This window comes from Anomaloglossus baeobatrachus, chromosome 3 (assembly GCF_048569485.1).
Source record: "Anomaloglossus baeobatrachus isolate aAnoBae1 chromosome 3, aAnoBae1.hap1, whole genome shotgun sequence".
NCBI lineage: Eukaryota > Metazoa > Chordata > Amphibia > Anura > Aromobatidae > Anomaloglossus > Anomaloglossus baeobatrachus.
This window is the reverse complement of record NC_134355.1, coordinates 7,509,304-7,521,431: the sequence shown is the minus strand read 5'-3', so window position 1 is coordinate 7,521,431 and position 12,128 is coordinate 7,509,304. Positions and strand designations below refer to the sequence as shown.

The following is a 12,128-nucleotide window of genomic DNA, read 5'->3' as shown; positions in this document are numbered from 1 at the left end:
TGGCGAATTCACTCTGTTGGAGGTGGCGTATTATGAGGGACTCGCTATGGGAGATGTCCTCAGCAGAAAGGGCTTTGTGGCAGACATGCCAGCGATGACAGTCTTTGGTTTTAAGGTCAGTACGACAGCATCTGGCGATATGCACTAACCTAGCAACAGTCCTGACGAGCCTCATCCAGCTGGAGAAACGTTCAAAACGTTGGCAACCGAAGTTGGAAGTTTTTTCTGCACTGGTGGCCAGGGTATTGACTTCAGCTCGGACATCTGGATCGTTGTCTGGATCTAGGATGCTGAAGGCTTCCTGGACACCTTCTTCTGACTGTCTCAGCAGGAACTCTGGACCTGTAAGCCAAGAAGAGTTAGCAAAAGAACTTATAGACGTAGGTCTAGTTGCGTGATCTGCTGGATTCAGTTCGGCTGGTACAGGTTCTGCTAGGTTGTTGCAGACTTCCTTGTCCATAAAGGCGACGCTGTGTTCTCTCATTTCAGGCTTGCTGTTCATGGAACGCTGAAGAGAGTTACACCTAGTCTGAGCTTGAGCTCGGTTGTTTGGGAGTCTTACCCTGGTAGATCGGAAGGGTAATGGAGAGACCCAATGGTTGGTTTTGTCTTTAGAAAACTCACAGTCCATTATTCCGATGAATTCTCTGTCCTCTACTGGCAAGGCTACTTTATCGTCGTCCTTGGTTGTGTGAAAGACTGATCTTCCCAAGTTGTCGATATGCAGAGAAGAAGCGATGTCAGGTAGCTGTGTTGTGTCTGGAGACTTCTCTTTCACTCCATAGTGATGAGGACATGGCTTTAGGCAGGTTGTGCGCCCATCTCCATGCACGTAAGTCTTGAAGGAATCAATTTCTGATCGATCAACGCACACATTTCCTATGACTACCCATCCCAAGTCCAGTCTCTGGGCGTATGGTGCATAGTCAGGCCCATTACACTGCTGTCGCACCTTGTGTACCCTTAGATTGTCTCTGCCAAGCAGGAGTAGAATCTCCGCATTATTGTCCAGAGGTGGGGTAACACTAGCGAGGTGTCTTAGGTGTGGTTGATGAAATGCAGCTTCTGGGGTAGGAATTTCATTCCTGTGGCTGGGTATTTGGTCACATTCAACGAGCGTTGCTAGAGGTATTTCAGTCTTCCCATTGATAGGAGAAGCAATGAATCCCTGGGTTCTTCTGCCGCTAGTCTCTATGCGACCTGAGCAGGTGTTCAAGGTGTAGGGTTCTGATGGTCCATTAATTCCGAAGGCTTCAAAGAATTTGGTTCCTGCTAGGGACCGGTTGCTTTGGTCGTCTATGATGGCATACACCTTCATTGCCTTTTCTGGAGGTCCCTCGGGATAAACCTTGATGAGGCATATTCGGGCACAACATTTCTGTGTTTGGCCCTCTCCACATACCTCTGAGCATGAGCAGGAGACGGCTGTGGTGGTGTCAGTCTGATTCTTGGGCTCCCCGCCATGACTTGGAGTGGGAGTGGTGGTGACTGCAGCCGGTGTGTCTCTAGCTAGCTGGGTTGGGTGCATGGCTGAAACGTGTTTTTCGCTATGACACTCCTCACACTTAACGATGGATTTACAATCCTTGGCCATGTGCTCGAGTGATGCGCAGCATTTGAAACAGATCCCAAGCTCTGTGAGGACTTTCTTGCGCTCCTGTAGGGTTTTGGATCTAAACCCTCTGCACTTGTTCAGTGAATGCGGTTTTTTATGGATGGGACATTCTTGATTGAAAGACTTATCTCGTGATGAGATGGTGTTCGGTTTATCTGTGCGTGCTGCAGGTGATGGTAGCTCAGTCTTCCTAACACTCACAGTGTTCTTAATGTCTCTGCGTTTGTGTATGGCACCTTCATACCTTGATGATGATGTTGCAGCTGCCGAAGTGATGAACTTTAGGAAGTCGAGGCTGGGGTCGTTCCTCATCTGGGCCTGCTCATCGATGAACTTGCAGAACTGAATAAATGGGGGAAAGGTGACGTCATTCATTCTTTTGTACCTTGAGACTAACGTTGCCCATTTCTCCTGCAGACTGTATGGCAGCTTCACCACGATTGGGTTCACTCCATGGGCTGTATCCAGGTAGCACAGCCCAGACAGACGAGGGTCTCTTTTGGCGAGCTCCAGCTCCATGAGCAGATCACTTAGGTCTTGATGCTTGTAGACTTCTTTAAGGTTGATCTTTGGGATGTCCTGCAGTCTCTTGAATAGGGCTTTCTCTATTGCTTCTGCGCTGCCAAAGGTGCGTTCCAGTCTCTGCCATGCAGCAGCGAGACCTGCTTCTGCTTGTCCCACATAGACGGTTCTGAGGCTCTTGATACGGTTTGTAGAGCCTGGGCCCAACCACTTGATCAGGAGGTCGAGCTCCTGTTCCGCAGTGAAGTTGAGATTGGCGATGGCTGCCTTGAAAGTTGCTTTCCAGGCCCTGTAGCTCTCTGCACGATCATCAAATTTCGTGAGACTAGTGTTGATTATCTCTCTGCTCACCATGAACCTGGCAAACTCATGTGGTACCCTGGACAAGCCAGGGGCCACAGAGAACAACACCCACACCCCACACTCCCGGTCAGGCACACCGAAGTCAGACACAAAACCCTTGTTGCCTTCCTCCAGGGGATGATGTTCACACCAGGGGGTGGGCCAGGCGGTTGGCCCCGCCCACCAAGGAGTTCACAGTCCTGGAGGCGGGAAAAGTAGACAGTCTAGCTAGGGAAGTGAAAGTGGAAGGAAGGAGAGTGGCAAGTGAGCAGACAAAAATTGGTCCGGGTGTGTGGCCCGGACGGATCAGCAAGGTTGGCAGACGGTGGTGACCGTCTGCAGGAGTGGTCTATCGGAGTCTACCGTAAGGACCGTGGACGGGCGGTGGCCCGGCGGTACCGAACCGGTACGCAAAGAGAAGCCAGCACCATCTGGCAGGGGCTTACGGACCCCGGCAAGGCTAGGAGTCGCCGTGAATTTGACGAATTCGTTAGTGAAGGGAACCTCCTGGGTTTCCCAACAGCCAGGTCCCGACAGAAGGCAACAGTCCAACCAAGGGAGGGAGACACCGCCACCGCCAAGGCAACCGTTTCTCAGGGCCAGAGCCTGCGGGCAAAATGGGCTCCTCCAGCCCATATCCAAGCTGGGGAGCGGGTTACCGGTGGGAACCCATTGGAACCATCTACCATACATAGGTGCAGGGAAAGGCAGTCACCACCAACCTGACGGGAGAAACACCGCAGCCGTCTGTGGGACCCGTCCATCCAGCCGTTTGTTTTACCGAGAACTGTGTCCTCATCATTGGCTGAGTGAGTACCACCGTGCCGTGCGGCACAGTGCTGCCCCCGCGACCCTGCACCTCACCAGGCCCTGTAGCCCGCCTGCAATCCATCCCTACCTCATCACCGGGCCCCGGGACAACCAACCCCCTACCCACGGAGGAAGAACTAACAACAAAGCTGCTCCCTGTCATCGCTCCTGGGATCCCCGTCTAGAGCAGCGGTGGTGTCACCAATATCACCACAACCGTGGGTGGCGTCACGGACAATAATCAAAACCCCCACAATCAAAATCCCCCTTTTCACTCACGGGCGAGGAGCGCCGCTCGAGTCCCCGAGATCCGGCCCACCGCTCGAGCCACCACCGAGCGGCAGCGGCAGCCGCAGCAGCAGCAGCGGCCGGACCCGAGCAGTGGGAGAGCGCAGCGTCCCCTCCTCCGCCCGCGACACTCAGACATATCTGATTTCTCACCACTTGTTGCCACAACGACTCGTGATGCCCCTGGGGCGTATGGGCTGCCTGGCGTGAATGGATGAGATGTTCCCGGGTAGAATGATGTTGCTGCAGGGTTGAGCTGTGGTTTAGCCTCTGTAGATTCTGATGACCGCTGCTTGAGCTGTGGAAGTGGGTCAGGAAACACTTGGTTGCCATCTTGCCGTGGTGACTGTGTTTGAGAGGGCACCTCTTGGTGACTGTTATTAATTTGCTCGGGTGCTTTAGGTGGTACTGGCACTGGCAGAGGTAAGTTGGAGGTTTCGGTGTTGTCGGCAACTTCCTCTTCCATCTGTGACCGAAGAATCTTTATCCGAGCCTCCGCTTCTGCCCTTTTGGCTTCCGCTTTAGCGGCTTCTGCTTTTGGAAGGGCTTCTGCCACTGCCCTTTTGGCTTCTGCTTCTACCCTTTTGGCTTCTGCTTCTGCCCTTTTAGCTTCTGCTTCTACCCTTTTGGCTTCTGCTTCTGCCCTTTTGGCTTCTGCCACTGCCCTTTTGGCTTCTGCCCTTTTGGCTTCTTCCTCTACTTCTCTTTCTGTGAAGGAACGTCTCACCTTGGATTCCTCTGCTCTTATGCGGGCCTCTAGTATCCTGTCGCTCAGGGCTGAGCTTCTTGAGAATGATGACCCGGATGACCGAGAGGAACGTCTAGATGAGGTTGATCAGTGTGATCTAGTTTCTTGCTGGTGAGAGATACGGTGTTCGGCCTTGTCTATGGCATCTGGCACCTTGGCATCTCTTTCCTTGTCCACCTCTTCTGCCTTGCTCAGGTCTGAAAGAGCTTCATCAATTTTAGAGTCTTTTAGAAAGGTAATGTACCTTGCTGACAGTCTCTTGTATCTTTCATGAGCTGTGTTCAGCCGTTCCAGAGCGGCTTGTAAGCATGCGGCATCACCTGATGAGGATTCAAGTCTTGGCATGTAATAGGTGACTCATTCCCACTGTTCTTCCAGGTGTTCACATAGCTCGTCTTTCATAGTGTGATAGGTTTCAGTGACCTTTATCGTGGATTTGGAAGAGCGCTTCGGTCGGACAACTTGGTCTGCTGGAAGTGTGGGATCTGCCTCCTGGGCTTCATAATGGACAGTATCAGGTTGTATTTGCTCTGTTTCAGCAGTGGGGAACTGTCCAAGGTCTTTTTCGGCCATTTTGATTTATAGTGTACTGTCTCTTTAAGAAACTTGACTTTTGAATAGGGGTCCGAAAATTGTTGTGCAGCTCTGCAAGGACTCCCTGATGAGATTCCCAAGGTGTCTTTAGCAAAATTTGGGGTTCGCAGTGCAGCGATGTGCAGTAATGGGGTATAATGTACTGCAAGTCTATAGAAGGCGTATAGCAGGAGAGAAACAGCAGGTGCATAAACTGTCCCTTTACAATGCAGCAGAGGTGACACAGGACGTGGCAGATGGGAGAGCTTCCCCTTAGGCTTGTCCAGGCATGCACTGTGCAGGCAGACTAGTGCACAAGGCTTGTTGCTAGGCAGATTACATGGGACGTTACAGGGCTCTTAGGGATCTGTAGCCGGGGTATTGAGCTGTTAAGCAGTCTTCTGACTGATTGGGCTCTCCAGGAAGTTTTTACTTTGGCCTGTTAAGCAGTCTTCTGACTGTTCTGTCCCCACTTAAAGGTGATGGAAGGCGTGTAGTTGTGAGAGGTTGTGAGAATCTTACCTTCGTTTTTCCTATAGGTGGGGCAGACAGGACCAGAGCGCTCCAGAGTGAAACATGCACATGCTGAGATGAAACAATGGTGGTTTATTTTCTCCAAAGGTTAGGACATGCAGAGTGCAGTAATCCAAGTACTTGGCATTGTAATTCTCTAGTGATGCTTGTCTCTGAAGCTACTACGTGGTCAGAAGACTTTGCTTCAGCCGCTCCAATAAGGGATGTGTTTCTCACAAAACTCTGGCTGGAATGAACATACCAGGATGTGATGCAAGAGGGTCATCAGACACTCCCATGGGCTGGACAAAAGAAACAGAGGAGCCAAAAGTTCTGACCAGTAGATGGCAACAGAGACAAGCATGAAAAACATTAAATAACAGTTTTACCTAAGACAAATAGAAACAGCACAAGGACCTCTAGTCCTGGCCGCAATCAGTTAATTAACTAGTTGCAGTCGCTTCTGGGCCTAGCTTCAGGGTCTGAGAACCCCCCTGTGTGCTCTGGTTTCCGAATTGGTTCCCCGGGTCGGTACCGGCGGGGCACTACCATGTCCCGGTCCACATCGGTTCCACTGAGCCGTCTTCCCGCCTCCTGCAGACGAAGACCGCCGTCTGCCTCCTAGCCAATGGCACCAGGGCTCCTACCCTGGCACCTGTCCAACTTGGGGTATTCGCCTCTGCCCACTCTCCTCTCCAACTTGAACTCTAAACACAAACTGACTTTTTCCTGCCCCGGGCTATCTAAAACTCCTTGGTGGGCGTCTTTCTACCGCCTGGTTCCGCCCCCTGGCGTGTCTATCAAGCCCTTAGGGGGGTGACTAGGGTTTTAAGGGTTGGCTGTGTGTTACCTGTGGGGGAAGGGTGTAATGCGGGGCCCCATTTGTGATTACCTGGCCCGGCCAAGGCGTCACACTTCGATCCACCTCCTTGGGATTGAAGGCAGCAATCTTCCTTCCCTGAGGCTCCAGGGCTTGTGCTGCTGATTGTGGAGGTGGGCGGATCCTTGTAGGAAGGAGGTGTGGTTTCCAGAAGGGGGTGGAGCTATGCAGATTCCCCCCTGGTGGTCTCTTGGTGGATTCCTGTCACCTCCTCCTAACTTGATCTCTCCGGGATCATTATATATGTAGGATCTGGTGATTATTATACAGCTGTGATCTGTAGGATCTTTCTATTCTGTGATGATTTCTCAGATGATGGATCTGTGCGGTGTCGTCTCCATGATATTGATGGTGATGGGGGAGGGGAGGTCGGGGAAACGCTCCATATGACTCAGGTTTATAGCTCTTTTATTATTTGTTTAATTGCTTTTTGGTAAATGCTGAAAAGCCCAAATGTCAGTGAAAAATAGAAAAGTTATTTTAGTATCTGAGGCTGAAGATCACCAGTGTGATCCCTATGACTGCAGCACAACATAGGGATCCACTAAGGGAATTATTGAAGGAAAATGGGGAATTTGCATATCTCTGTCCCCTTAAGGGAAAGGCGAGTGAAGACCCTCTCCAAAAGCTTCAAAGGTCCTGGAAAAATCAATGGTATCATCTAACAACCGAGTGTGACCCAAGAATGGCGATCACCGGCCGGAGGCAGCAGAGACCGGAGGATTTATTGCTGCAGTGAATTATTCCTGGAAGAGATGGAAGCGTCTCACACAACAGGATCTGTAAGAAGATCCACTGCCTTCAGATTCCTCAGGATCTAAGACTCTGTAAAACAAAAACAGAATGCCGCGGAGACACCATCACATATTTCTCAACTCTGGCAGGAAACTAGCCAGGTCTTTCACCGGGAAGGAACAACCACGGGAAGGGCAGTCTCCAGTCAAGGAAACCGCTTTACCAAAACATGGTATACATCTACAAACAGCTGTTTCGGGGTATTTGCCCCTCATCAGTGTGGAGTAGGAAACTGGCTAGTGGGAGCAATGCCTCTGTGACCGGGATCTTCTCAAACAGGGGATCCCAGAGGTCACCTACTTCCTCCAAGGATCCTTATCCACAAGCCCCGGAGCCTCAGGGGAGGAAAATTGTCTCCTTTATTCTCAATGAGGTGGATGGAAGCGTCTCACGATGGAGAAGATCCTCCTGCACCAAGGATCTATCTCGGCCTCCATAACTAGGTGTGAGAAGATCCCGGTCACAGAGGCTCAGATACTGAGGAGATCTGGAGACGCCTCGGTGCAGCCGGATCTTCTTACAGAACCTGTTGTGTGACTCGTGAGACGTCTCCAGTCATTACCATAAGACCCCAGCGATGATGATGAGAAGACCCCGGGATGAAGCGTTACTCGCCATTCTTCTCTTATGTAGAGTTCAGCAAATCTCCGGCTCCAGGAAAATGTGTAACTATAAAAGCTCCTCACGAGATTGTTACTTCTCATCACAGATATTGTATAACGATAGATCACAGAAGATCCCACTATGAGATTCGTGATCAATGACATCAACCTAAGGAAGAACTTTTCTATTTTTCACAGACATTTGGGCTTTTCAGCATTTACCAAAAAGCAGTTTAACAAATAATTAAAGAGCTATAAACCTAGGCCACATGGAGCGTTTCCCCGACCTCCCCTCCCCCATCACCATCAATATCATGGAGACGACACCGCACAGATCCATCATCTGAGAAATCATCACGGAATGGAAAGATCCCTCCAGATCACAGATCACAGCTGTATAATAATCAGCAGATCCTCCATATATAATGATCCCGAAGAGATCAAGTCAGGAGGAGGCGACAGGAATCCACCAAGTGACCACCAGAGGGGAATCTAAATAGCTCCACCCCCTTCTGGAAACCACGCCTCCTTCCTCCAAAGCTCCTCCCACCTCCACAATGAGCAGCACAAGCCCTGGAGCCTCAGGGGAGGAAGATTGCTGCCTTCAATCCCAAGGAGGTGGTATACATCACAGGAGGAGTTGGGGCATATATACATGACAGGAGGGGCTGGGGGCATATATACATCACAAGAGGGACTAGGGACATATACACATCACAGGAGTGGGACTTGGAAATCACTAGGGGGCACAGACAGTACTGCCAGGGATGCACAGAACTGGCAGCAGCACGGACAACACAAGAGGGGCACGCACAGCACTGGGGGACATGGACAGGACTAAGGGGGCACAGACGTCACCAAAGGGCACAGACAGCAATGGGGGCTGGTACACAGCACTGGAGGGTGGCACACAGCACTGGGAGGAGAGCACATAGCACTGGTGGGAATTAACAGTACTAGAGGGGGTACACAGCACTGGGTGGAGGGCTCACAGCAGGAGGCTCACATCACCGCGGGAGGCAGGAGGCTCACAACAACGCAGGAGGCAAGCGCCACAGCACTGCGGGAGGCAGGAGGCTCACTTCACTGCGGGAGGTAGGAGGCTCACTTCACCGCGGGAGGTAGGAGGCTCACTTCACCGCGGGAGGTAGGAGGCTCACTTCACCGTGGGAGGTAGGAGGCTCACTTCACCGCGGGAGTTAGGAGGCTCACAGCAGTGGGAGGCATCTACAAAGGGGAGACCGGAAAACCTTGATGCTTCCTCTTCTTCTGTGGTACAGGAGCGCAGCGCATCTCACGCTTACCCCAACCACAAAGTACGTCCTCACCAGGCTGGCACAGGTCACCAGGCTGAAGACCTAATGGTATGTGCCTCACACATGGTGATTTAAAGCGCCAGCCGCCGACTAGACCGCAGCTGCCGCCCGAGTACTGCGGTCCCAATAATGTGCTCAGGGGACGCATAAAAAATCATCGGGGGCCGCATACGGCCCACAGGCCAGAGGTTCCCACCCCTGCACTAAGTGAATCACTAAAGAATAGCTCCGCCTCCTTATGGGAAAGGGCGGGTGAAGACCCTCTCCGAAAGCTTCACAGGTCCTGGAAGAATCAATGGTATCAACTAAAACCAAATGTGACACAAGAATGGTGATCACCGGCCGGAGGCAGCAGAAACCGGAGGATTTATTACTGCAGTGAATTATTCCTGGAAGAGATGGAAGCGTCTCACACAACGGAATCTGTAAGAAGATCCACTGCCTTCAGATCCCTTAGGATCTACGCCTCTGTGACCGGGATCTTCTCAAACAGGAGATCCCAGAGGTCACCTACTTCCTCCAAGGATCCTTATCCACAAGCCCCGGAGCCTCAGGGGAGGAAAACTGTCTCCTTTATTCTCAAGGAGGTGGATGGAAGCGTCTCACGATGGAGAAGATCCTCCTGCACCAAGGATCCATCTCGGGCTCCATAACTAGGTGTGAGAAGATCCCGGTCACAGAGGCTCAGATACTGAGGAGATCTGGAGACGCCTCGGTGCAGTCGGATCTTCTTACAGAACCTGTTGTGTGACTCGTGAGACGTCTCCAGCCATTACCATAAGACCCCAGCGATGATGATGAGGAGACCCCGGGATGAAGCGTTACTCGCCATTCTTCTCTTATGTAGAGTCCAGCAAATCTCCAGCTCCAGGAAAATGTGTAACTATAAAAGCTCCTCGCGAGATTGTTACTTCTCATCACAGAGATTAAATAACGATAGATCACAGAAGATCCCACTATGAGATGCGTGATCAATGAGATCAACCTAAGGAAGAACTTTCCTATTTTTCACAGACATTTGGGCTTTTCAGCATTTACCAAAAAGCAGTTAAACAAATAGTAAAAGAGCTATAAACCTGGGTCACATGGAGCGTTTCCCCGACCTCCCCTCCCCCATCACCATCAATATCATGGAGACGACGCCGCACAGATCCATCATCTGAGAAATCATCACAGAATGGAAAGATCCCTCCAGATCACAGCTGTATAATAATCAGCAGATCCTCCATATATAATGATCCCGGAGAGATCAAGTCAGGAGGAGGCGACAGGAATCCACCAAGAGACCACCAGAGGGAATCTGCATAGCTCCACCCCCTTCTGGAAACCACACCTCCTTCCTCCAAGGCTCCTCCCACCTCCACAATCAGCAGCACAAGCCCTGGAGCCTCAGGGGAGGAAGATTGTTACAAGTCACAAATAGGGCCCCGCATTACACCTTTCCCTCACAGGTAACTCACAGCCAACCTAGAAACCCTAGTCACCCCCTAAGGGCTTGATAGACACACCAGGGGGCGGAGCCAGGCGGTTGGAAGACGCTCACCGAGGAGTTTTGCACAGCCCGGGGCGGGGAAAAGTCAGTTCAGTTCAGTTGGAGTGGAGGTCAGGCCTGTGTCTGGGCCTGAGGACAAACTGACAGGTGCCAGGGTAGGGGCCCTGGTGCCTTTGGCTAGGAGAGAGACGGCGGTCTCCGTCTGCAGGAGCCGGGAAGGGCCCACTCACACTTGCGCTATTTTGACGCAAACGGAATCCGTCAGTTCATTTATTTACAGTGGAAGCGCGACATCGTGTGGACACAAGCGGTTCGGCATGACACACACACGCGCCATAGTAACGCGCTTCCACTGTAAATAAATGAACTGTACTACATTAGTGACGGATTCCGTTTGCATCAAAATAGTGCAAGTGTGAAACTAGCCGAAGACGGCTCGGTGGAACCGTTGTGGACCGGGACAGGGTTGTAGCCCGCCGATACTAACCCAGGGAACCAACTCGGAAACCGGAGCACACAGGGGGTACTCAGACCCTGAAGCTAGGTCCAGAAGCGACTGGAACTGGTTAATTAACTGATTGCGGCCAGGACTAGAGGTTCTGTCCCACCAAAAGTCCCGATTGAAGGCAACAGCCCACCGAGGGGGATAACAGGCCACCGCTACGGCTCAGAGATCCCACGGGCAAGCGTCTGCGGGCAAAGGGCTCCTTAGGCGACAATTAGCCGGGAGCGGACTCTTGAAGTAGCAAGCGCAGGTAGTCCACCATTCTAAACAGGTGCAGGAGAAAGACAGAGACCACCAGCCGGGTGGGGAAACCCGAACACAGCCGGCTGCGGCTCCAGGGCTTGTGCTTCTGATTATGGAGGTGGGAGGAGCCTTGAGTGAAGGAGGCGTGGTTTCCACAAGGGGGCGGAGCTATGCAGATTCCCCTCTGGTGGTCACTTGGTGGATTCCTGTCGCCTCCTCCTGACTTGATCTCGCCGGGATCATTATATATGGAGGATCTGCTGATTATTATACAGCTGTGATCTGTGATCTGGAGGGATCTTTCTATTCTGTGATGATTTCTCAGATGATGGATCTGTGCGGTGTCGTCTCCATGATATTGATGGTGATGGGGGAGGGGAGGTCGGGGAAACGCTCCATGTGACCTAGGTTTATAGCTCTTTTATTATTTGTTTAACTGCTTTTTGGCAAATGCTGAAAAGCCCAAATGTCTGTGAAAAATAGAAAAAATATTTATTATTGTGGTTGAGACTGATGATCACCAGTGTGATCCAAGTGACTGTGGCACAACAAAGAGATCCATTTATGAAGCTGAGATGGGGAATTTGCATAGCTCTGCCTCCTTATGGGAAAGGGCGAGTGAAGATCCTCTCCGAAAGCTTCACAGGTCCTGGAAGAATCAATGGTATCATCTAACAACCGAGTGTGACCCAAGAATGGCGATCACCGGCCGGAGGCAGCAGAGACCGGAGGATTTATTACTGCAGTGAATTATTCCTGGAAGAGATGGAAGCGTCTCACACAACGGGATCTGTAAGAAGATCCACTGCCTTCAGATCCCTCAGCATCTAAGCCTCTGTGACCGGGATCTTCTCAAACAGGAGATCCCAGAGGTCACCTACTTC

The 12,128-nt window shown here is 51.5% G+C and overlaps 3 pseudogenes; 2 read left to right on the top strand and 1 right to left on the bottom strand.

Moving 5' to 3' along the window:
• The first annotated feature begins 6,683 nt into the window (after positions 1–6,683).
• Positions 6,684–6,744, top strand: LOC142297960 (U7 small nuclear RNA; annotated as a pseudogene).
• A 3,278-nt stretch (positions 6,745–10,022) lies between these two features.
• LOC142297946 (U7 small nuclear RNA) lies at positions 10,023–10,083 on the bottom strand (annotated as a pseudogene).
• A 1,566-nt stretch (positions 10,084–11,649) lies between these two features.
• LOC142297937 (U7 small nuclear RNA) lies at positions 11,650–11,710 on the top strand (annotated as a pseudogene).
• The last annotated feature ends 418 nt before the right edge of the window (positions 11,711–12,128 follow it).